The 25,004-nt window shown below is 40.6% G+C and overlaps 1 long non-coding RNA gene across 2 annotated transcripts in view; it reads left to right on the top strand.

Annotated features, from left to right (window-relative positions):
- LOC113892313 overlaps positions 1 to 19,737 on the top strand; it is a 32,143-nt gene extending 12,406 nt beyond the window's left edge. The window contains exons 1-4 of one of the 2 annotated variants that reach the window (XR_003511022.1): positions 13 to 118; positions 8,455 to 8,546; positions 9,009 to 9,106; positions 19,703 to 19,737. This is a non-coding gene — a long non-coding RNA (uncharacterized LOC113892313). Of the gene's footprint in view, positions 1 to 12; positions 119 to 8,454; positions 8,547 to 9,008; positions 9,107 to 19,702 lie in introns of those variants that run through there. The other variant, XR_003511023.1, reaches the window with a different exon arrangement.
- Positions 19,738 to 25,004: the final 5,267 nt, after the last annotated feature.

Raw genomic sequence — 25,004 nt, 5'->3', positions numbered from 1 at the left:
ATCTTTGAGTCAAAGGTTTAAAGCTTCAGAGCGTTGTGTCGAGAAGCAGACAAGAAAGTTTCATCGCTCTTACCACTGTGCAGCCAGCTAGCTTGGCTCTTGCCTCAGCACTGTGTTTGTAAGTAAAGCTGTTCTTGGTTTTTATTTCTGATAGCCCTACTTTTTCTCTATGGGACTCAGCCCAGCAGGGCTTAAATCTAAGTGACAACTGCTTTGCTACTCAAAATCATCCCTCCCCTCCTTTGCCTAGTTTCTTCTTCTCTTATGGTTAGGTCTCTCCACAGGATGTTTCTTAATCCACATTCAAGTAGGTTTCTGGTGGGTTCTTTCCATAAGTTGGTCAGACGTGTCCATGAAGACTCAAGATGGGACTTGCACTGCACTCATACTCTGAAGAGGCCAAATACTCTATACAAAAAAATGGTGTTGCTTGAAGTTTGTTCTAATCAATTTGCTATGAACTGGTCTTTTTAAAAGAGCACATTATTAAAACACTGATTCAGTCATTATCAGTCATAAGAGATTAAGTGGAATAGGCTAAGGTGGTTGATATCATAGATCTGTTTTACACTAGAGTAATTCAGGAGAAATTCCTGTTAAGAAACAAGGAGAAAAAGTTATTATTGAAGAACAAGTTTGAAAACTGTTCCAGAAATGTGCTCAGTGGGAGAAAATTTTTTTAAATAAAAATAACAGAATAAAGGATAAGTAGATTTCTTCTAGAAAAGTTTTGCATCAGAAGGAGGATTCCACCAGGAAATAAAAGCATTTACTATCAAGGAACTTAAGGAATAAGCAAGCCACAAATATTCAAGATTTTGTGAGGCTGAAGGATGGGAATAGGGAGATCCTGTGCATCTGTATATAGTAGTGAGTGATGAAGCAATATTAACACGTTAATATGGAAAGATCACAGGATTTTGGCTAATTAGAAGACAGTTGGAAAAAGATGTGGTTAAGAGAGAAGAGACACTTTTTTTGACCATGCCATGCTTCATATGGGATCTTAGTTCCCCGACCAGAGACCAGACCTGTTTCCCCTCGCTTTTGGAACAGAGAGTCTTAACCATTGGTCTGCCAGGGAAATCCCTAGTAATTTTTAAAAATACACATATTTCACAATGCCTTCTTTGTTTAAGCTGTTTGGAAGCCAAGGGCTTCCCTCATCCTTTCCAGGGAGTTTTTGTTTGTTTCTCTGCGTTGGTACTGCATTTATTTATATTGATAAGAAGAACTACCTAACTAGCCAGGTTACTAAATGCATGTTAACCCTAGTATGACTTCATCCCCTGCTGTGCTAGTCTTGCAATACGGCACCAGGGAGCAATTTTCTCCAAAATGGCAACCAACAAGGGAATAGATTCCAGGAAGGAAACCTCAAACAACTCCCAAGAATGGTGACAAGAATATTTTATGTAGCTGCAATGAGATATCACCTCAGACCTATTAGAATGGCTATTATCAAAAAGATTAGAGATAACAAATGTTGGTGAGGATATGGAGAAAAAGGAAATATGACACATGGTTGCTGGGAATGTAAGTTAGTCCAGCCACAGTGGAGAACAGTATGGACATTTCTCAAAAAATTAAAAATAGAACTTCCAAATGATGCAGCAATCCCACTCCTGGGTACATATCCAAAAGATACAAAATCATTATCTCAAAAAGGTATCTGCACCTCCTCCCCACTGTGTTCATTGCCACGTTATTTAAATAGCTAAGGCATGGAAATAGCCTTGTTCATCAATGGATGAATGGATAAAGAAAATGTGGTGCGAAAAAGAATATATACAATAAATATTATTGTATCTGTATAGAATAATATTGTATATATTTCACCCTATTTATTTGCTTCGAATAGTATTGTGTTAAAGAAAATATACAATAAATATTATTCAGTCATTAAAAAAAGAAGGAAATCCTGCCATTTGTAACAACTGAATGAAATTTGAGGGCATTTGAGGCTAAGTAAAATGTCAGACAGAGAAAGACAAATACTCTATGATCTCATATGTGTGGAATCTAAAAAAGCCAAATGCAAACAGAGCGTAGAATGGTTTGTTAGGGGCTGGCAGCTGGGGGAAATGGGGAGATACTGGCCAAAGTGTACAAACATGCAATTAGAAGATGAAAAAGTTCGAGGTTCTAACGTACAGCATGGGGATTACAGTTAACACTAATGTGTTATTTGCTTGAAAGTTGCTAAGAGGATGGATCTTAAATGTTCTCACCACACACACACAAGGTAACTACATAAAGTGATGGATAAGTGAACTAATTTTATTGTGGTAATCATTTCACAGTGCATAAATATATCAAATCATCACTTTGTCCACTTTAAATTTATACCGTGTTGTATGTCAGTTATATCTCAATAAAGTTGATGGGGGTAGGTGAAGAATATTTTATTACAGTTCCTAGGATAAAAGTTCTTATAATAAAAAGATAAGACCTTTTCAGTTTTTCAAGTGAAATACCAAAGAACATCTAATTTTAAAATCATATTTACTCATTCAAATACTTACTAACACCTGTTAGTTTCTGGGCACAAGTCTAGACCTGGTGAATATAGTAAGGTATGAGATACTGCCCAGGGTCTCAGAGAGGTTACAGTCAACTGGGGACTTAGGATGTAATCCAGGAATAGTGGTTTCTTTCCTTCCTCCAGCACTCCAGGCTCAGTGTTTCCTTGGACTTCCTTGGACTTCATGCATCCCCAGTACTGTGCATAGTTTTCCTCTCATCATGCTTCTGGACTTCATTCAAATATTACCTCCCTCAGAGGGGTCTTCCCTGATACTCACCTGCTCACATACCAGAACATTATATAATCAATATTTCACCCTATTTATTCCCTTCAAAAATTGTTCACGTATTTATTATTTTTCTTCTTATACTAGAATGTAAGCTCTATGAGAGTAGGATTATTTCTTGGCTTTGTTATATGTACATGTCTGTCTAGCATCAAGAAGACTGTCTGGTAAGGGCACAGCACTGGATAAGAGAATGAATGAATGGAAGCTAGATGAATGAATTCAGTAGTTAGCTTATGTCAGTCCTGGAGTGTGAAGTCAAGTGGGCCTTAGGAAGCAATACTACCAGAAAAGCTAGTGAAGGTGATGGAATTCTAGCTGAGCTATTTCAAATCCTAAAAGATGATGCTATTAAAGTGCTGCACACAAAACATACCAACAAATTTGGAAAACTCAGCAGTGGCCACAGGACTGGAAGAGGTCAGTTTTCATTCCAATTCCAAAGAAGGGCAGTGCCAAAGAATGCTCAAACTACTGCACAGTTGTACTCATTTTACATTCTAGCAAGGTAATGCTCCAAGTACTTCAAGCTAGGCTTCAATAGTATGTAAACCAAGAACTTCCAGATGTACAAGCTGGATTTAGAAAAGGCAGAGGAACCAGAGATCAAATTGCCAACATCTGTTGGATCATAGAAAAAGCAAGTGAATTACAGGAAAACATCTACTTTTGCTTCATTGACTATGCTAAAACCTTTGACTGTGTGGATCACAACAAACTGTGGAAAATTCTTTAAGAGTTGGGAATACCAGACCATCTTACTTGCCTCCTGAGAAATCTGTATGCAGGTCAAGAAGCAACAGTTAGAACCAGACATGGAACAATGGACTGGTTCCAAATTGTGAAATAAGTATGTCCAGGGTGTGTACCGTCACCCTGCTTATTTAACTTATATGCAGAGTATATCATGCGAAATGTCAGGCTGGATAAAGCAAAAGCTGGAATCAAGAGTGCCAGGAGAAATATCAAATAACCTCAGACATGCAGATGACACCACCCTTATGGCAGAAAGGGAAGAACTAAAGAGCATCTTGATGAAGGTGAAAGAGGAGAGTGAAAAAAACTGGTTTAAAGTTCAACATTCAGAAAACTAAGATCATGACATCCAGGTCCATAACTTCATGGTAAATAGATGGCTAAACAATGGAAACAGTGACAGACTTTATTTTCTTGGGCTGCAAAATCACTGTGGACAGTGACTGCAACCATGAAATTGAAAGACGCTTGCTCCTTGGAAGAAAAGCTATGACCAACTTAGACAGCATATTAAAAAGCAGAGATCACTTTGCCAACAAAGGTGTGTATAGTCAAAGCTATGGTTTTTCCAGTAGTCATGTATGGATGTGAGAGTTGTACCATAAAGAAGGCTGAGTTCCAAAGAATTAATACTTTTGAACTGTGGTGCTGGAGAAGACTCCTTGAGAGTCCCTTAGACAGCAAGGAGATCAATCAGACAATCCTAAAGGAAATCAACTCTGAATATTCGTTGGAAGGACTGCTGCTGAATCTGGAGCTCTAATACTTCAGCCACCTGATACAGAGCCAACTCATTGGAAAATACCTTGCTCCTGGGAAAGATTGAGGGCAGGAGAAGAGGGGTGACAGAGGATGAGACGTTTAGATCGCATTATCGACTTAATGGACATGAGTCTAAGCAAATTCAGGCAGATAGTTAAGGACAGGGAAGCCTGTTGTGCTGCCTTTTATGGGGTCTCAAAGAGTCGGACACAACTGAGAGACTGAACAACAACAACAATTCAATATGATGATTACTATGGTGAAGGAAAGATCTGGGTATCTGCTTGCATCTAACAAATGAGGGGATAAACCATCTTTGGAAGAGACAGGGATTACTTCCTAGAGCACATGGAAACATGGATTTGAGAGAGGGGTCTGATCTGCAACATCATGTAGATTAGATGTCTAAATATAAAAGGAAGTGAAGAGTGGGAGGAAAAGATGAAGAAGGAGAAATGGGCAGAATGCAGATATCTACCCTTAAAGAACTAGTGAGTCCCATTCAGCCTTTGTCCTGAGGGAGGTAGGAAGCAGATAGACCCTGAACAATGGCAGGTGGTAGGGAAAGGTCTTCCTTGTAGAATGTTCAACCTGAAGCACTGTGGAGAATGGGATGGAACGAACCAGGAAGCCAGGTGATGCAGTAATTCAGGCAAGAAATCATGAGGAGCTGAACTAAAACCAGGGTTATGGAAACAGAGCAGAGGGAAAGATCTGGTCCAGGGAGACCATTAGGAGGTAAAACAACAGCAGAGGGAGGAGTCAAGTTCAATTCCTCAGGTAGCTATACTTCCTCAGCTGAGTTCTCCATTTTCTAGAAAACAGTCCCAAGGACTGCAGCCACATTCTTTGGAGGCTATGCTAAGGCTAGGGACACATCTTCCAGATCAAACTTACAGCCATGTGGTCTGGGAGAGCCTTAGGGGTCTACCATTACTGCAGGAGCTAAAAAACATGGACCAGGTCTCTTTGTTTTGGCCTGCAGTTAACTTTAGCCCAGGCCACTTATATTCTGATATACATTGCAGGTAAGGATTTCTATTTCCTTCCAATCCAAAGCATCTATCTCCTTGTTAATCAAAATTCCTTTTAGATATCTATTCACTTCTGCACTTCTAGAAATATTTGGTGAAGGCCTACAGCATATTAAAAACCAGAGATATTACTTTACCAACAAAGGTATGTCTAGTCAAAGCTATGGTTTTTCCAGTAGTCATGTATGGATGTAAGAATTGGACCATAAAGAAAGTTGAGCACTGAAGAATTGATGCTTTTGAACTGTAGTGTTGGAGAAGACTCTTGAGAGTCCCCTGGATGGCAAGGAGATGAAACCAGTCAATCCTAAAGGAAATCAGTCCTGAATATTCATTGGAGGGACTGATGCTGAAGCTGAAGATCCAATACTTTGGCCACCTGATGCGAAGAACTGACTCATTGGAAAAGACCCTGATGCTGGGAAAGATTGAAGGCAGGAGGGGAAGGGGAGGACAGAGGATGAGATGGTTGGATAGCATCACCGACTCAATGGATATCAGTTTAAGTAAGTTCCAGGAGTTGGTGATGGACAGGGGGGGCCTGGCATGCTGCAGTCCATGGGCTTGTAAAGAGTCGGACACGACTGAGAGACTGAACTGAACTGAACAGTGTGCTATGCTCTGGGAACAAATTCTCTGCCCTCAATTAATCTAATTTAGTGAAAGATACAAACAAACCAACCCCCCCCCCCACACACACACACACAAATCGAAGTACACTGTGGTAAGTACTGTGAAAGAAGTACTCACACAAAAATCACAAAGCAGAGACCCTTAAGTGAAAGATGAATTAGGAGTGGGTGTCTTAAATCAGTTAGAGGTAAGAATGGTTTCTCAAAAAGAAAAACAACCTCTAACAAAAAATAAATTCCCATTAAAAAATAATAGCTCAGGTATAAATAAAAATGCATCAAAAACATGCATAGTTAATAAGTGATACTTTGAGTGCATGAAATGTGCCAGGAGCTATGGATCTTGTATTTTTTCCCCTCAGTTCATCCTCATACCAAACTTATGAGGTAGTAATACTTCCCTTATTTTACAGATGAAAAAGCTGAGGTTCAAAAAGGTTCAATATCGATAGTTGGCCCCAGGTCACACGGGAGCAGTAGAGCTAGGAGTCACACCTTGGCGGTCTGAGTGCAGAGTTTCTAATTGGGATGTAGCCCTGCCCTCCGAAGTTAGGGCCATTTCTCGACTGATGAGAATGGTGTTTAAGAGGTTTGTCCACTGTTCCACGTCACAGGTTGGGAATTCAACCCAGTTGGCCGAGCTCCAGTGTTTCTTCTCTTTTACACAGCCCTATCTTCAGGCTGAATGTATACTCTTTACTGAGAAAAGAATGAGAAAATACACTGGTAAAAAGAAACAGAAAGCTGTCTTCATTTTGTTCTCATATCAGTTCTCTAAGGGATGAGCCAAGCCTTGCCTCCTGCCTAAATGCCCTTGTTCCACAGGGGACTCTGTCAGAGGTTATAAAGTCTGAGGCAGTTAAAAGAGGGCTGGTGGGGCTAACTTATCCCCACCTATCACCTACCTCATTGCCCAGAGTACTGAGAAAGCTGTCAGCCCTTGACCGGCAGTCATTCTCAATGAACGTTTGCCTGTAACTGCTATTATTGTGTGGACAAATTAAAAACCTTTTTTTTCTTCAGAAACTAGACATGTGCAATTATTACATTGTTTATGACAAACTGGAAGGTTGGCCAAAATTTATGTTGAGATTCTTCAGTATTTGTACCCCAGCATCCCAAAGGCTGGTTAATCGTGGTGATAGAGGTCCTATTACCATTGATAGTCACATCTCCAGTTCCCTCCTGTATAACTGTGAGATCTGGTCTCTTCCTCACCTAAAGGGGGCCCCAAGTTATTCTGGTGGGCCCCAAGTTATATGGGGTGTCTTGCATAGTTTGCTGAAGTCCTTTCCCACTCAGACCTCTAGAATTCAGAGCCGTTACTTCTGCTCTCCTGGGTGAAAGCTGCTTTCGTGCCCCTTATTGCTGTTTCCCTCCAAGGCACAAGTGAGCTGGACTTCCTCTAAGCCTCCTTCTGCAAAAAGTCTGTTCTTTTCCATCAAAATTAGGAGTGATATTTCCCACACCTCTCCCTTACACCTTTCCAGCTGGGCCCTGAAGGAGCATTGCTGCGTCATGAGTTTCAGGAAGTCATTTGTGAAAAGAATGCTTTCAGCGTCTGTCCCCAATACTTTTCTCCATGAACCTTAGACTGCAAAGAGATCCTAGGATTCCTCCCCTATTCTCCCTGTCCCCCTCTCCCTCCAAGGAACCTGCACTGAGGAGACTTTTGCTCTCATGCTCACCGACTAGTCCAAAGTGGGGCATTACTCAAATTGGGAACCTAGCCCAAGTTCCCACTTGGGCTGGTTCACACTATTCAAGCTAAATGCTACCTTCTGTAATGAACATGGTCATATAGAAATTGTTGAGAAGATACTGAATTATCTCTAGTAGGAGTAAGGCCATCGTGAGATGAGAAAATAAAATACATGTATGTAGTGTGTACGGAGAAGGCAATGGCACCCCACTCCGGTGCTCTTGCCTGGAAAATCCCATGGATGGAGGAGCCTGGTGGGCTGCAGTCCATGGGGTCGCTAAGAGCCGGACATTACTGAGCGACTTCACTTTCACTTTTCACTTTCATGCATTAGAGAAGGAAATGGCAACCCACTCCAGTGTTCTTGCCTGGAGAATCCCAGGGACAGGGGAGCCTGGTGGGCTGCTGTCTATGGGGTCACACAGAGTTAGACACGACTGAAGTGACTTAGCAGCAGTAGCAGTGTGTGTGTATAAATATGCATGCTCAGTCTCTCAGTCATATTCAACCCTGTAACCTGCTCTGCTCCTCTGTCCATGGACTTTTCCAGGTAAGAATACTGGAGTGGGTAGCCTTTCCGTTCTTGAGGGGAATCTTCCCAACCCAGGAATCGAACCCACATCTCCTGCATTGACAGGCAGATTCCTTACCTCTGCACTACCTGGGCAGCCCAGTTTACGCTAAGCATGTATAAATATACATATACATAAAATCTCACTTGCAAACTTGCTGAAGAATTGCTCTTTCTCATTCAGGAAATGAACTCCAAGAAAGAAGCTTTCTCTTGCCTTGTTGGAGCCTTTGGGAAGCATAAGTAGACTGATGCAGAGAGGATAACATGGTCCAGGTAGTCACAGAACCTGCAGGGTTGATGGTGGGACCCCCCCCAATAGGCAGAACAGGAGGGCCACAAGTTCATCAATTACCCTGTAACTTGAGTAAGTCACTGAACCTCTGAGCCTTACATTTGTTTTTATGCTAAAATGGGGATAATTTTACAGTCCTGACAGGGTTGTTTGGGTTCAACATAGTTATCTATGTTTTGTAAACTGCAAGTGTCAAAAATATTAGTTGTTACAATATTGCTTGCAAGGAAGAACTAGAACAAAAGTTTAGATGGAGGCAAGGGTGTCTCTTGTACGTGATGAGGAGAGTTGTCTCTAAAGATTATGGGGGTTGCAAGCCTTAGAAAGGTACCTCAGGAAAGAGGAAAAAGTCTGGGCAGAGAAGTCTGAAAGAGTTGAACGGGGTCAAAGAGACTGTCTGTCTAGACACGTTTTCTGAAGAGTCCTAATGTTCTTATTAACAGTCCATGGGCATCTCCAGCTTGATCTGAGCAGCAGTTCTTGTTGATACACCGGGCAGAGCTGAGGCCAGGAGCCTTAAGCCGAAATATGAACCAGAAGCGTAAGTCAGTGCCACTCAGACTTTGGGCCTGAGATTGCATGGGGTGTGTGTGTAGGTATGTGTGTACTTGTCTCACAGGTGCAGGCTTCAACCACAAGTCCAAGCTGCACAAAACTGACAACACGAGGCTCTGCAGTCACCTTTCATTGCTGAGCTCTTATTTGTACTGCCAGGGAAATACCAAAAATTTCCTTTTGCAAGGGCCAGTGTGAACCTGGCAGGATACCCATGACTGAGGAGATGGTCATGAAGTCTGGTAATGAAAACAAATTTTTAAAATTATGTAAGGTAGAAACTAAATATTCAAGGTAGCAGGTTTCATTCATTATAGGAATGTTTCTTTAAGATGAAACAATAAACGCTTCTGCTGAGGTTTCTGGTTGAAGCGCCAGGCCTCACCCAGGAAAGGATTTAAGAGTATGTGTGTGTGTGTGTGTTAGTCACTCAGTCCTGTCTGACTCTTTGAGACCCCATGGACTGAAGCCTGCCTGGCTCCTGTATCCATGGGAAGAATACTGAAGTGGGTTGCCGTGCCCTCCTCCAGGAGATCTTCCTGACCCAGGGATTGAACCCATGTCTCTTGTGTCTCCTGCATTGGCAGGCGGGTTCTTCACCACTAGCGCCACCTGGAATTCCTTGGTGGCTCAGATGGTAAAGAGTCTGCAAGGCAGGAACCCAGGTTTAATCCCTGGGTCAGGAATATCCTCTGGAGAAGGGAATGGCAACCCGCTCCAGTGTTCTTGCCTGGAGAATTACATGGACAGAAGAGCCTGGTGGGCTACAGTTGATGGGGTTGCAAAGAGTTGAACAGGACTAAAGCAACTAGAAAGAGAGTGCGCCACCTGGAAAGCCCTTTTAAGAGTATAAAGTATGTTAATTGTATTGGTTTCAAAGAGGGCAGAGGGATTGCCACACTCTCAGACTCCAGGTACATCTGACTGCAAGGCAGCAGTTGACATCTGGAAACCCCCATATGAGAATTGGTTTTGCCCCCAGAATGAGGGACACCGTCTTGACAGTCTTGAATTCCTTTGTGGATGGTGTAACTAAGGAATTCCAGGTGAGCTGCTTCTCACAGTTGGAAAACAGGCAAGGCAGAGAAAGAACTATATAATCTCCATCCTGCCTCACCTGGAGGACAATTTACTTTCTGTTGTGGAAAAACATTTCACATCCGCCTTAAGAAGTGGGAATAAGGAAGAGTGGTTAGCGGCAGTGAAGAGTGCTCCTGCTTCAACATCACCCTTTGTCATTTGGTCCCTGTGTGTGGAGCAAAACCTCAGGTTTTAATACCAAAAAAAAAAAGTCTTGAATGAAACCCTACAGTACCTAACTTCCCACCCCTGCTCCCAGGTTAGTTTACATTCTAAGGAAATGTCAGGGTGTTTTGTAACATCCTGTTTTGTATAGTAGTAGTAGTGTTACTCACTCTGCTGCTGCTGCTGCTAAGTCGCTTCAGTCGTGTCTGACTCTGAGCGACCCCATGGACGGCAGCCCACCAGGCTCCCCCGTCCCTGGGATTCTCCAGGCAATAACACTGGAGTGGGTTGCCATTTCTTTCTCCAATGCATGAAAGTGAAAAGTGAAAGTGAAGTTGCTCATTCGTGTCCGACTGTTCGCAACCCCATGGACTGCAGCCTACCAGGCTCCTCCATCCATGGGATTTTCTAGGCAAAAGTACTGGAGTCACTCAGTCGTGTCCAATTCTTTGGGACCCCACAGACTGTAGCCTGCCAAAGTCCTCTATCCATGGGATTCTCCAGGCAAGAATACTGGAGTGGGTTGCCGTTTCCTTCTCCAGAGGATCTTCCCCTGACCCAGGGATCGAACCCAGGTCTCCTGTGTTGCAGGCAGATTCTTTACAGTCTGAGCTACAATTCTGACAAAAGGAAAGAACCGACAATGGTTTAATCTTAGGCACTCAGACGGGCAGTCTGAGAAACTTAGGGATGGTTTCCCTGGCTCCTCTCACACCACAAGCAACTCCCTGACACTCAAAACTGACCTCTGTGCATATAGATGTATGTCTAGTGTGTAACAGGAAGTTTGCTTTGGCTGGTCTCAGAGGGATCCATTTGTCTAGGGAGGTCTGCACGGCCAATGAAGCCACTGCCTCCCTTGCCATCTTAGCAGCTTTAAGAGGGTGGAGTATTTTTCTTTGAGGCCAAGTTTGGCCCAGAGAACTTCCTCACTGAAATTTTCTGCCAGGTTGGGTTGCTTTTCTTGCATAAGTCCACCCCTTACTCTCACCCCATCCCCCTATTTGCCTTTGGTCAAATTTCTGGAATTTTGGCCTATGTTTGTGGGGTTAGGTCTATTCCTTCCTGGTGCAGTGGATGCAAAGATATGCTTTCTCTTGGGTGAAATTTACAAGCACATTTTCCTCTTTGACAGGAACAAAGAGCCACAAATATTTCCTAAGGGGAGAAAAAAGCTTCCAGATGCAGGACTCCAAATAAATGTGAGGGTTCCCCCCCCCCACTTTTTCCTTTGGCATTTTTTAAGCTTAATAATTGCACTGGACATATTTATCCAGAAGAAGGCCCACAGTTTTCCCAACTTCACTGAAATTTCCAAGTTACAAATACATCCACCTCTCCCTTGCTTGGGCTCCAGGCCATTTATCTCTTTCTTAAGGCAGTCACCACAGATGTCTTGAGTTTCAACCCTGTCTAGGGACTGAGGAAGATAGGAGAAGGCCCCTTTTTCCTCTTAGTCTCCTGAGCTCTGGTAACACAGAATAATCAAGGTGGGAGGGACACTTCTAAACTCTTGAACCATCAGTAAACTAATTTTAAATTATCTCTACTTAGAGGGTTACCGAAAAGAAAATTATAAATGTCAAGAAGACCTTTCAACAAACTTTTACAATCTGTAGCATATTTCTATATTTTTTAAACTAATTAAAGCATTCTAATTGGTATCATTTTCTATTTTTAGTTTATAATCTTAAAATTTTTCTCTTACCATGATCAGAATAATTGTGGGAGATACTTAACTCACATGTGGAAAATCATTATCACCCACACGTTTTTTAAAAGGTTTTTGAAGAAATAAGGTACTTATATTTGATTAGAAAAACAGCTCTCCTTTTAAGCGTTGGCAAAGAATGCACTAAGTCCTAAGAAATCATTTTGGTTCTATGTCTTAACATTTACTTATAAGCAATCATGGAGACATTTAATGCAGCTAAATGGCTTTAAAGAAGGCTGAGCACCAAAAAATTGATGCTTTCAAACTCTGGTGCTGGAGAAGACGCTTGAGAGTCCCTTGGACAGCAAGGAGATCAAACCAGTCAATCCTAAAGGAAATCAACCCTGAATATTCATTAGAAGGATCAATGCTGAAGCTGAAGCTCCAGTACTTTGGCCACCTGATGTGAAGAGCTGACTCATTGGAAAAGACCCTGATGCTGGGGAAGATTGAGGGCAGCAAGAGAAGGGGACGACATAGGACGAAATGCTTGGATGGCATCACCAACTCAATGGACATGAGTTTGAGCAAACTCCAGGAGATAGTGAAGGACATGGAAGCCTGTCATGCTGCAGTCCATGGGGTCACGAAGAGTCAGACATGATTTAGCAACTGAACCACAACAACAAATGGCTTTAGCCAGTTTTTATTCTAACAGGAATGAAATTAAAGTGCCTAGGAATCAGATTCTGCTTCAGGAGGTCTGGGGCTAGAGAAATATTCCACATCTCTAATAACAAATTCTCAGGAGATGCAGACACTGCAGGTCCATGGAGCTGAGAGGATGTAGAGTACAGTACATCTTCCTATCCCTAAGCTGCCACTCATGGGTGAAATACATATGTGGACACGGGTATCATACAGCCTCAAGAATACAGGGGAATGGACTGCTCCCTCCAGAGGTTCCCTTGGTATGTTTTTTACAGTGGATTGAAAAGTGATTTAATCTATGCTGTTCAAAAAATAAGCGAATCCCTTCTAAATTCTAAGCCCTAGGCTAGTCACTATCTAACATAAAGTTGCATAATACTGCATAATATAAAATATAAAGACCTTATTAAATTTGACATCTGTACTCTGATTATCACCTCTTTCAAGACTAAAGAATTCTCTATTGCTCCTTCCCACCCTTGCAGCACTTTTTATTTTGAAAATTTTCAAATCTATAGAAACACTGAAAGTGTAAAATAACTAACAAATTTAAACCTAGATTTACCAATCTTTAACATGCTGCTATACTCTCTTTCTGTCTGTGCATACACATCTATATACAATTAAATATACACTGAGCTTATTTTAATGTTTGTGGTCAAACTGTTTGACAATAAGTTGCAGCTCTCAGTTGTTCTTTTTCATGTTGCTATTGTTTGTCTCCACGACTGGCCCAGCTACAAGATAACGTTAAACCAGAGCTCAGTGGGTCCAAGAGGCAAAAATGGCGCGGAGTTTCCCAAACTTCCTAGGATCAGTTTTACAGAGGAGGAAGCAGACAGTAGAAACCTTTGTTTCACCTTAAAAAATCTTCAGCAGGTCACTCTTAAATTCTGTCCATTTATCGCACTCTCCACCATCTTTAAGAAGATATGGAATAATTGTGCTGAAGACCGCCAGAAATAAGCACTCTAACATGGAAGCAGAGAATAACTAATTTTGCTAAACCAAACTCACTTTGTGAGTTCACGTTTCACTAATGAATTTTTTCATCTATTGCTAGGAAAGACAGAGAATCAGTCTTATTCCAATGTGATTAATAGATTCCGAAAATATTTTTTGCAATATTACAAAAGGAATTTATTCATGCTTGTTTCATCTTTATGTACCTTCATCTTTTTATTTCAAAATAGCCATAAATTAGCCCTTCTGAGAAGGTCTCTACATTATTTCTAAGGGTTTCCCAGAGAATTACCCCATGTATTTTCCTGATCAAGTCTAACTGGTACTTCCAGTCTAGGCTTCCTATCTTGCCATCACACCGCTGCCTCTGTGGCTAACAACCTGAGGAAGAAACCCCACACAGAGTGATCCTCTTACCACCACCCCTTGCTCAGTATCATGCACAGCACAAACACACACTCTCTCTGTTTCCTGGTACCTCTCATATTGCTGAGGTGCTCTCATCCTGGCTCTTCAGTGTGTGACAGCACAAATGAGACTAGCCGTGGCTCTCAGAGAGGAGCTAGGAAAGGTTTGGGGCTCATAGAAATGCAACACAAATAATAAGTACGTTTTTGACAACAACTGCTAGCTCTGCTAGTGTTCAAACTCAGGGACCCATATCCTACTTTAGCATCCATAGCTCCCAGAGATTCTCATGTGGTTTGGAACAACTAAACCTCCACCAGTGGAAATCGGAGCTCAGTTGCCCTTCGGTCCCATGAGAGGAGGGTGCTTCCCTGCAAGTCTTGCCTGTCATCCTGTCTCAGGACTGACCTCACTCCAGGATGCATTGCAGTGGGTTGGATAACTCTCTTCAGAATAACAGCATCCTATTCCTGGGTGTGGACTGCCTCCTTGGCCCAGTAACTCAATCACAAGAGTTACCAGGATATTTCTCCAAGTCCATATTAAATCTTTTTCGCATTTTTATTTTCTTCAGCATGAGATTAGGTCTGCTTAGCCTTCCTGGCATGGTCAAATCTTGCTTGCATATCTCTAGTCATTGCCAGATAAGAAAATAATAATTTATGAATAAACATTTATTTTTCAGACATAAAAGAGTCCACGTTCAGCTATTGGTTTTTAAAAAAATCTCAGATATGCAGGGTAGAGCTTTATCCAATTTACACTCCAGAGCAGAATATTTAATAAACCCTGCTCAAGTGCTTGGGGCTTCCCAAGGGTAAAGAACCTGCCTGCCAATGCAGAAGATGCCAGCGATGCAGGTTAGATCCCTGGATCAGGAAGATCCCCTGGAGAAGGAAATGGCAACCCACTCTAGTATTCTTGCCTGGAGAATCCCATGGACAGAGGAGACTGGTATGCTACAGTCCAGAGCATTGCAAAGAGTCAGACACTACTGAAGCGACTTAGTACGCATATACGCTCAACCACTGTACAGGGGTTATCTCCTGCATTCAGTTCTTTCACAAGAGCAGAAATTGCTTGAGTAAAAACAATCACAATATCTAGTTTCCACCCAATAATGCAGAAACCACATGCCACCTCCAAAGCAGCAGCTCAGTTAGTCCACTGTTCTCTCTGAGCGCCTTGTTGCACTTACATGAAGTCACTCCAGTTCTCTATAACATTCTATAGTGGTTGCTTCTTAAATTTCACTAGTCAGAACTGGTATATGGCCATAGATTCTGTATCTCAGAATGGATTTTAAAGGTACTTTCAGGAAAGAAACACATTTTAATTTTTTTAAATTGTGGTAAAAGTCACATAGTATAAAACATACTATTTAACCATATTTAACTGTACAGTTCAGTAGCACTAAGTATATTCACACTGTTGTGCAATTTTTACCATCATCCATCTCTTGAATTTTCCATCTTCCTAAATTGAAACTTCTTCCCCATCAAACTTTAAGTCCTCATTCCCCCTCTGCACCCCCCTCACCTCTCTGCCCCTGGCATCTACCAATATACTTTCTGACTCTATGATTTTGACTATTCTAGGTACCTCATATAACTAATGAAACAGTATTCCAATATATATTGGAGTGCATTTTTAAGGTTAACTTACATCCTATGAACAGATTGTACCTTTCCTTTTTGCCGCCCCCCACCCCGAAGTTCTCACTAGTTATTTTATACACAGTATGTGTTTATGTCCATCCCAATCTCCCAATTCATCCCACCACCCCCGCCCCTGGTGTCCATATGTTTGTCCTCTATGTCTGTGTCCCTATTGCCGCCGCTGCTGCTGCTAAGTCGCTTCAGTCATGTCCGACTCTGTGACCCCATAGACGGCAGCCCACCAGGCTCCCCCATCCCCGGGATTCTCCAGGCAAGAACACTGGAGTGGGTTGCCATTTCCTTCTCCATGAAAATGAAAAGTGAAAGTGAAGTCGCTCAGTCGTGTCTGACTCTTCGAGACCCCATGGACTGCAGCCCACCAGGCTCCTCTGTCCATGGGATCTTCCAGGCAAGAGTACTGGAGTGGGTTGCCATTGCCTTCTACTGGTTTGCAAATAGGTTCGTCTGTACCATTTTTCTAGATTCCACATATATTTTACTCAAAATGGATTAAAGACCTAAATGTAAGGCTGGACACATTAAAACTCTTAGAGGAAAACATAAGCAGAACACTCTTTGACATAAATCACAGCAAGATCCTTTTTGACCCACCTCCTAAAGTAATGAAAATAAAAACAAAAGTAAACAAATGGGACCTAATTAAATTTAAAAGCTTTTGCATAGCAAATAAAGCCATAAACAAGACAAAAAGACAACCCTCAGAATGGGAGAAAATATTTACAAACACATTTTGGGTAAAATGCTGTTTGTTTGTTTTTAAAGAAATCACAAAGAGGCCAAATAGTTAATTAACAGCAATGACAAAAATCTCAGACAGTTTTCTTTAACACAGAACCATTTTAAGAATAGAATTAAAAATATTTCACACATATAAAATTGTTCTGATGATATAGAATTTGAAACTTCTAAAATGTGAAAACTGAAACTTTTAGCTTATAATTTGGAATCCCATTGAGGCAAAAATAGACAAACTTTGAAGAGGATCAATCAGATCCTTTTATATTGGATTTTTGCATGTTTCTAGAAGAAAACAACACTAAAATTCCAACTACTTCCTTATTAATAAAAATTTATGTGAAGATAATGGTGTAATTCCACCTTGACGATGCTTTCTTTTCAGCTGACTTGATCAACACAATGGTGTAGTGGTTTATAAATTTGTGATAATGTAGGACAATTTATTTATGAATGGCTTAACAACAGCTGCTTGGCTGAATGTTTTGTAGAATTCATTGAGTTCCACTAAATGGAAAGAAGTGTTTTTATTTTGTTTATCATGGCCAAACCAGTCATCTAGTGTTTCTAAGACAGCTGTTATCATCTGTTGGCCAGAACTGCAGCCTTTATCTGTGAAAGAGGACACTAGCTCAGTCATTTTCAGCTAATTGGCAGTAAGCAACTGGTCAAAGCTGGAAAGTGTAGATACTTATGAAGCAATATCTTTAAATTCTAAGTTGCAATCCACTAATGGTCATGAAATCAATTTAGTGGATTGCATCTGACATTTTTTAAAAAGTGCATTAGAATAAAAAATACTATGTCGTTGTTGATTAGTCACTAAGTCATGTCTGACTCTGCAAACCCATGGATTGTAGCCCACCAGACTCTTTTGTCCATGGGTTTTTCCAAGGAAGAATATTGGTGTGGGTTGCCATTCCTTCTCTAAGGGATCTTCCTGAACCAGGGACTGAACCTGTGTCTCCTGCTTAGCAAATGAATTCTTTACCACTCAGCCACCTGAGAAGCCAAAAAATACCTTAAAAAAACTAAAAGTAAGCATGTTTTTATGATATTTTAAAGTTTTATTTATATATTTTCCCAATCATATATAAACTATTGCATGCTAAGTCACTTCTGCTGCTACGAAGTCACTTCAGTTGTGTTCGACTCTGTGCGACCCCATGGACGGCAGCCCACCAGGCTCCCCCATCCCTGAAATTCTCCAGGCAAGAACACTGGAGCGGGTTGCCATTTCCTTCTCCAGTGCATGAAAGTGAAAAGTGAAATCGCTCAGTCGTGTCCGACTCTTAGCGACCCCATGCTAGAGTGGATTGCCATGTCCTCCTCCAGGGAATCTTCCCAACTCAGGGATCAAACCAACCTCTCATATCTCCTGCATTGGCAGGCAGGTTCTCTATCACTAGCATCACCTGGGAAGCCCATATATTTATCAAAATGGCACCCCACTCCAGTACTCTTGCCTGGAAAATCTCATGGACAGAGGAGCCTGGTGGGCTGCAGTCTATGGGGTTGCTAAGAGTCAGACACAACTGAGCGACTTCATTTTCATGCATTGAAGAAGGAAATGGCAACCCACTCCAGTGTTCTTGCCTGGAGAATCCCAGGGACGGGAGAGCCTGGTGGGCTGCCATCTATGGGGTCGCACAGAGTCAGACATGACTGAAGCGACTTAGCAGCAGCAGTAACATGTATGTATATACCCATACACCATAGTTACTTTGGACAATGTATTTCTTATTGTATGTTATAGTCAAAATAATTTAAAAGTCACGGCTCTAATGGCAGTTGGGGAAACCAGAGCCATTAAATCTTCTCTTATTAATGGAAATAAAGCATTTTAAATATAAAATAACCATCCCCTTTGTTCAGCCTTGAATTGTCTTCCCAATACATTGCTTTCTTCAACAGGCCATGTCTCACAAAGGAACTCTGCTTGCAAAACTATGATGTCAACATCCCCAAATGCAGCATATCTCAACACTTTTATCCCTAGGACACAAGAGAAAAATGACATTCACGTGTATCTGAACCATACAACTCCTTGACCATAGCTAGATTTCAGGACTGTGGCAGAGATAAGGCCTTGATTAGAGGAGATTCCTTGAGAGCTATTGATAGCTTCATCTCTCTTTCTCTCATTCAAAAAAGCACAAGGAGATAGAAACTAGTGATGGTTTTGGGGATAAACTTGAATAAAATCTAGTACTTTCTAAGAAAAAAGAGCAAATCATTTACAAAGTTTAATATATAATAGCTCTTATTAATAACAACCATTTGAGGCGTACCTTAAAGTTTAATATATAATAGCTCTTATTAATAACAACCATTTGAGGCGTACCTTAAACCGTGTCATTGAAACAGTGTAGTAGAGCATTGCTGTAGAGAGCTGAGTATATTCAGATCTCTCTCTCTTTCTCTTAACTTTTCCAGAACTGCACAGTTGTTCACACAACTGGCCAATTTAGTGTCTTTTGCAGGTGACATCCAAGTACCCAAGAAATAAGACCTAAGAGCTGTTAGAACAGGGAATGCTCATGGTTTTAAGAGTTCCTGAAAGATCATCGTCAGTGTGAATGATTTTCCTCAAGGATCTCTTCTTTTTTTGAATTAAGATCAGTTATGGAACATACTCATCTTCTTCCCTGTTCCCTGCTCTCTTTAGGCTTAGGGCTTTGGATAAAGAACAGATTTGGGGTTTGAACATTTAGAGGTGATAGAAATGCAAATAGCAGATCATGATGGGTGAAAAATTCCTGTATTTTAGAACTCAAATTCATCTGTCTTTGATGGGAAATGGAAATTCAGGGAATTGAAGGGACTTGCCAAAAGTCATGCAGCTTACTAATGACAAAGACAGGGGAGGCCTCCTGGCTCTGAGATTTCCCCCACTGTAGTAGCATTTCTCTGGGAATGGATTACCCTCTAGCCTATATGACTTACTAGCAACTCTTCCAAATGATAGCAGTTGTGTCTCTCAGTGTGAGGAATGTCAGGCCTGGTGAATACTATGGGGGAAGAGATTACAAAGGGAAAATTTTGAGATACTAACAAAGTGCTCTTTAGTCTGTTCATTTAACCAACCATTATTTAAGTCACAGGCACATAGGATACAAAAATTGACAAGATCCATCCTACCCTCACAGTGTTGTTCAGTCACTGAGTCATGTCCATCTCTTTGCAGCCCCATGGACTGCAGCACGCCAGGCTTCCCTGTCCTTCACTACCTCCTGGAATTTGCTCAAACTCAAGTCCATTGGGTGAGTGATGCCATCCAACTATCTTATCCTCTGTTGCCTCCTTCTCCTCTTGCCTTCAATCTTTCCCAGCATCAAGGTCTATTCCAATAAATCAGCTCTTCACATCAGGTGGCCAAAGTGTTAGAGTTTCAGCTTCAGCATTCGTCCTTCCAATGAATATTCAGGGTTGATTTCTGGTTTGATCTCCTTGCTGTCCAGGGACTCTCAAGAGTCCCTGGCACTCAGCCTTCTTTATGATCCAATTCTCATGTCCATACAGGAATACTGGAAAAACCATAGCTTTGACTATATGGACCTTTGTTGGCAAAGTGATGTCTCTGCTTTTTAATGGGCTGTCTAGGTTTATCATAGCTTTTCTTCCAAGGAGCAAGCATCTTTTAATTTCATGGATGTAGTCACCGTCTGCAGTGATTTTGGAGGCCAAGAAAATTATATCTGTCACTGTTTCCATTTTTTCCCTATCTGTTTGCCATGAAGTGAGATGGGACGAGATGCCATGAACTTAGTTTTTTGAATGTTGCATTTTAAGTCAATTTTTTTGCTCTCCTCTTTCGCCCTCATCAAGAGGCTTTTAGTTCCTCTTCGCTTTCTGCCATTTCTCTCACAGTGTGGCACAGAAAAAGGTCATAATGGTGGCATAAACCAGTGCCACATGTAAAAAGAAGCAGTAATTAGTTTTGCCTGGAGCTCGTGCTGCTATAAGGGTATGTGGTGTTGGGGGCTCATCCAGGAACCAGGTCAGCTGTGAAGATACCCATGATGTCAGCAGTCTGTTTGAGAGGCCAGGTGGTCTAGTGAACGATTCTCAATCTTTAATGTGGGATTCCTTCTAGAATACATACTGTGATTCAATAGGCAGATGGGTGGAGCCTGAGATCCCATTTCTAACTAGATCCAGGTGATTCCATGCTGTTTTTTCCCAGACCACACTGTGAGGAGCATAGGTCTAGTAAAATGAATAGGTATTTTCCATCCAAGAAAAGTGAGTCTTCATCCCAACACTGTCTCCTGTAGCTGGTTATCTTTGAGTATATTACTGAGACTAGTCTTTCTTGTTTGTAAAAAACATCCATAGTGTTATATACTGTAGAGCTTGCAGACTGAATGAGAATATAAGCATATTGCTCAAGACAAAGTAAAAGCTCATTTTAAATTAGTTCTTTTTTTGTACATATACATTTTGAATACACAATAAACAATTGCCTTAGAAATATTTGGCTACAAAGAACAGAATTCACTTAGAAAAGCCCTCACATATGAATCCATCCAAAGTCTCATGACCCTTTTTTAAAGTACATATTCCTGATATGTATTTGTTTTTACAGCAAATTAAGACATTAAGATTTTCCCTGAAGCAATAACAAAACAATGACCAAGTCAGATAAGAATACAGGAAGTATTATGCCTAGTCCCATAACCTAACCATTAACCCACTCAACCTTGTCCTTAATGAAGTAGCATAATTTATGGGTGAGACATGGGAAAATTTGGAACTTCCCAATATAGTAAAAGGTACTTCCCCGGTGGCTCAGATGGTAAAGCGTCTGCCTGCAATGCGGGAGACTTGGGTTCAATCCCTGGGTCGGGAAGATCCCCTGGAGAAGGAAATGGCAACCCACTCCAGTACTCTTGCCTGGAAAATTCCATGGACAGAGGAGCCTGGTAGGCTACAGTCCATGGGTTCACAAAGAGTCGGACAAGACTGAGCTACTTCACTCACTCACTCACTCAGTATAGTTAAGGGAAAAGCCTCTGTAATAATGAGATTTTATAAGCCAAAATCTCTTTAATGTACTTAGGAATAGATAATCTTGAAATAAACAGTAACTGTACTTGTTTAGGGAATTAGTGTTTCTTTACTCATTTATCAAGTTCTTTAAAGCCTCAGAAAAGCTGTGAGAGTCGGAAAGGTCATATACCTTCACCTCTATTTCACAAATGAGGAAATAGAGGCCCAGAGAGGTGAAGTGACTGACACACTCATATTGCAAGTTAAATAACAAAAAGCCCTGGCCCAGATGGTTTACCTCCAAGCAATCTGTTTTGTTTTTCCAAGGATGGGAGGTGAGAGTGGGAGGGAGGTGGGAGTGAGAGGCTGGCAGTTTGTGTTGGGGGTGGACAGTGGGCAGCAAAGAGGTCCTGGGAGTGGAGTGCTTCTTTGCCTCTGGGTGACTGTGGCTTCAAAGATTTAGTGCCTGTGTTCTCAGAGATATTTGTTGGGCTAGAGTTAAGTAAATCACACTGAAGAGGGAACAAAATCATTTTAAAAACATAAGATTTTTAAATGTTTTGGCAAATTCACAAGTTGCGCCTTTGGGATTCACCCAAGTTTTTTCCTGATTTCAGTGCGCTTTCTTTTTGACTTCACGTTTCTTTCCCGTTTTCTCTATTTTTTTTTCTGATAAAAATTCCAATTTAAGGGAGTTGGCAAATTATTAAAACACATATGAAATTCAGATTTCCTTTTTTTCTGTATATATTTCAATATTTATTAATACCTGGAAGCTTAGTTATTTTAATGAAGGACATTCAAGTAATGGGATTAGCACTTTAAATTTTAAGTAGAATTGCTATTTTGTACACTATGACAAGTCTTAGTGATTCTTTTTTTCCTCCAGATTGTATTCATGTCCTGTTGAAAGTTGAACTAAATTGGAAGAAAATGTAAGCAATACTTTAGAAAACTTAATAGTGTATGCTTTTAGAAGATAATCTATGTATTTAACATCTTACTCTCCAGGGATCTTTAATCATTACTTTTAGACTCAGTGGTCATAGATGTTTATTAAAATGACAGGGAACAAGATTCATTCACCAAATGGTCTTTATAAACGCTCACTGGGCACAGTTGAAAACATGCTACAGAAGGTCTTGCCCTTCAAGAAGCTGACATTTCTATACTTTCTCAAACATTTTCTGACCATGAAATAGTTTATTTAGTATTTTGTGGGTAAATATTTTATTGTATTTTTAAAAAAATTGTTTTAGCAGATTCAGAGTAGGAAGACTATGAGCCCACTTCCTTTCATGGGCACATCAAAATTACTATTTATAGAGAAACTATTGATGATAATGACCTGAAAACTAGCAGAAAATTTTTTCCACAACTAAAGATATAAAGAAGAAACCAAAATGAGAGGGTTTGAATGAGCAGAAGTGTGGTATAATAAGAAAAAAAAAAAGTTTAGTGATTGATTACACCATGGTGTCTATCCTTCAATATGTATTAAATTCCTTGAAGGCAGGAAGCATATCTCAGCCATCCTTTTATGTTTCCTTAATGACCAGCTGAGTGATTTGCTTAGAAAAGGCATTCAATAAACATTTGTGAATTCCAGTTTTTGGATGGAACTGTCCAGAGAGTTTGATGAACTGACTGCATTAAGTAAGAATTTATTAGATAAACAGATATTTTTCATCCAAAGTTCTCTGCTGTTTTTCAGGATTAAATATGAGCCTGGGATGAATAGCCAATCAATCTCTTTTAAAGCATATAACTAGTTCTCTCCTAGATTTAAAGAGAAAAAAAATTTGGACTTTTTTCCCCTAATAATGTCATCTCTGGCCCTAGTCAATATTTCATGGCTGTTACAAAGAAATAAAACCTGATCAACAATATGTAGGTGCCTATAGACTAGCACATGCCAAAGCTCATATCCCAAACAGGTTATATGTCATTAGGTTGGGTTTATATAAGCAATAATATTTAGGAATTCTCTTTAATCACAAATAATACTCACTGGTGGAGTGAGTGCTTAAATGAACTTACCAATCTCAAGAACATCAACTATGTAGAAAATCAAAGGGTATAACTTCCCTTATAAAAACAACTAACTGTCTCTGTGGAAGCTTGTGATTCACTACTATCCTAAATATGAAGGCAGCAGCCCCATATTTCTATTTCTTCCAAGACCTATAAGGACCCAAGAAAGGATATCGTTTCTTAAACAAGTATTATTAGGATCATACTGTATATCAGTACAATCAACCTTTTTTTTTGCTCAGCATATTTCCCATTTATTTTGTCACCAATGCTCAAATAATTTAATATTTAAACTGGATTATCAGGCTCCAAATAAAATGTTAGTAACAAAACAGGTTCTTTTGGTTTGCCGTTTGTGTTGAAGACTCAGTTCAGTCAGTCAGTTCGGTCGTGTCTGACTCTTTGCAACCCGATGGACTGCAGCACACTAGGCTTCCCTGTCCATCACCAACTCCCGGAGTTTACTCAAATTCATGTCCATTGAGTTGGTGATGCCATCCAACCATCTCATCCTCTGTCATCCCCTTCTCCTCCCGCCTTCAATCTTTTCCAGCATCAGGGTCTTTGCAAGTGAGTCAGCTATTTGCATCAGGTGGCCAAAGTATTGGAGTTTCAGCTTCAGCACCAGTCCTTCCAATGAATATTCAGGATGATTTCCTTTAGAATGGACTAATTTGATCTCCTTGCTGTCCAAGGGACTCTCAAGAGTCTTCTCCAACACCGTAGTTCAAAAGCATCAATTATTCAGTGCTCCGCTTTCTTTATAGTCCAACTCTCATATCCATACATGACTCCTGGGAAAACCATAGCCTTGACTAGATGGACCAGGTGTTATAATTTACATTTCTTAGTAAGGAAAGAGCCACAGGTGGTGGCAATTGAATCTAAGGCCATCCAATGTATTTAAAGAATCTGATTGAACCAATGTTGTGCTGGTAAATGTTTAACAACCACCTCTCTGAGAAGAAAAGAGAATAGTCCTGATTTATAGTATTTGCTAATTTCATGGTATAAACTCCCACCATAGCCGTTTTCAAGTTAATTACATGAAGTCATTGAACTCAGAGTTGGGAAAAAGATACCATAATTGTCTTTCGAAACTCTGAAGGATCTGGCTCCAGCCCTCACACTACTTGGTATAAAATGCACAAAATGATCACCTGTTCACAAAACTGCTTGAAAATTGCTTCAGGTCTGATCTAGTAGGACAATTGACATTCAGAAGAAAGAAATTCCAAGACATGTCTAAATATATAAAGCCCTTTTAGAATAATAGAGGTGACATTTCACGAGCTTTTGGAAAATAAGAATTTCAAGACATCAGCTTGATAGCAGAGATAAATGCTATTATTTTTCTTTCTCAAGATGTTATCATCTAATGTTATATGATTTTGATGAATGACCCTTCACTAGAAATCTTAAGAAGTAAAATGAGTACTATTCATTATTGTCAGGGAACAAGT

Source organism: Bos indicus x Bos taurus, chromosome 1 (assembly GCF_003369695.1).
Source record: "Bos indicus x Bos taurus breed Angus x Brahman F1 hybrid chromosome 1, Bos_hybrid_MaternalHap_v2.0, whole genome shotgun sequence".
Taxonomy (NCBI): Eukaryota; Metazoa; Chordata; class Mammalia; order Artiodactyla; family Bovidae; genus Bos; species Bos indicus x Bos taurus.
Note: the sequence above shows the minus strand (reverse complement) of the source record. Positions and strands in the feature narration are given on the sequence as shown.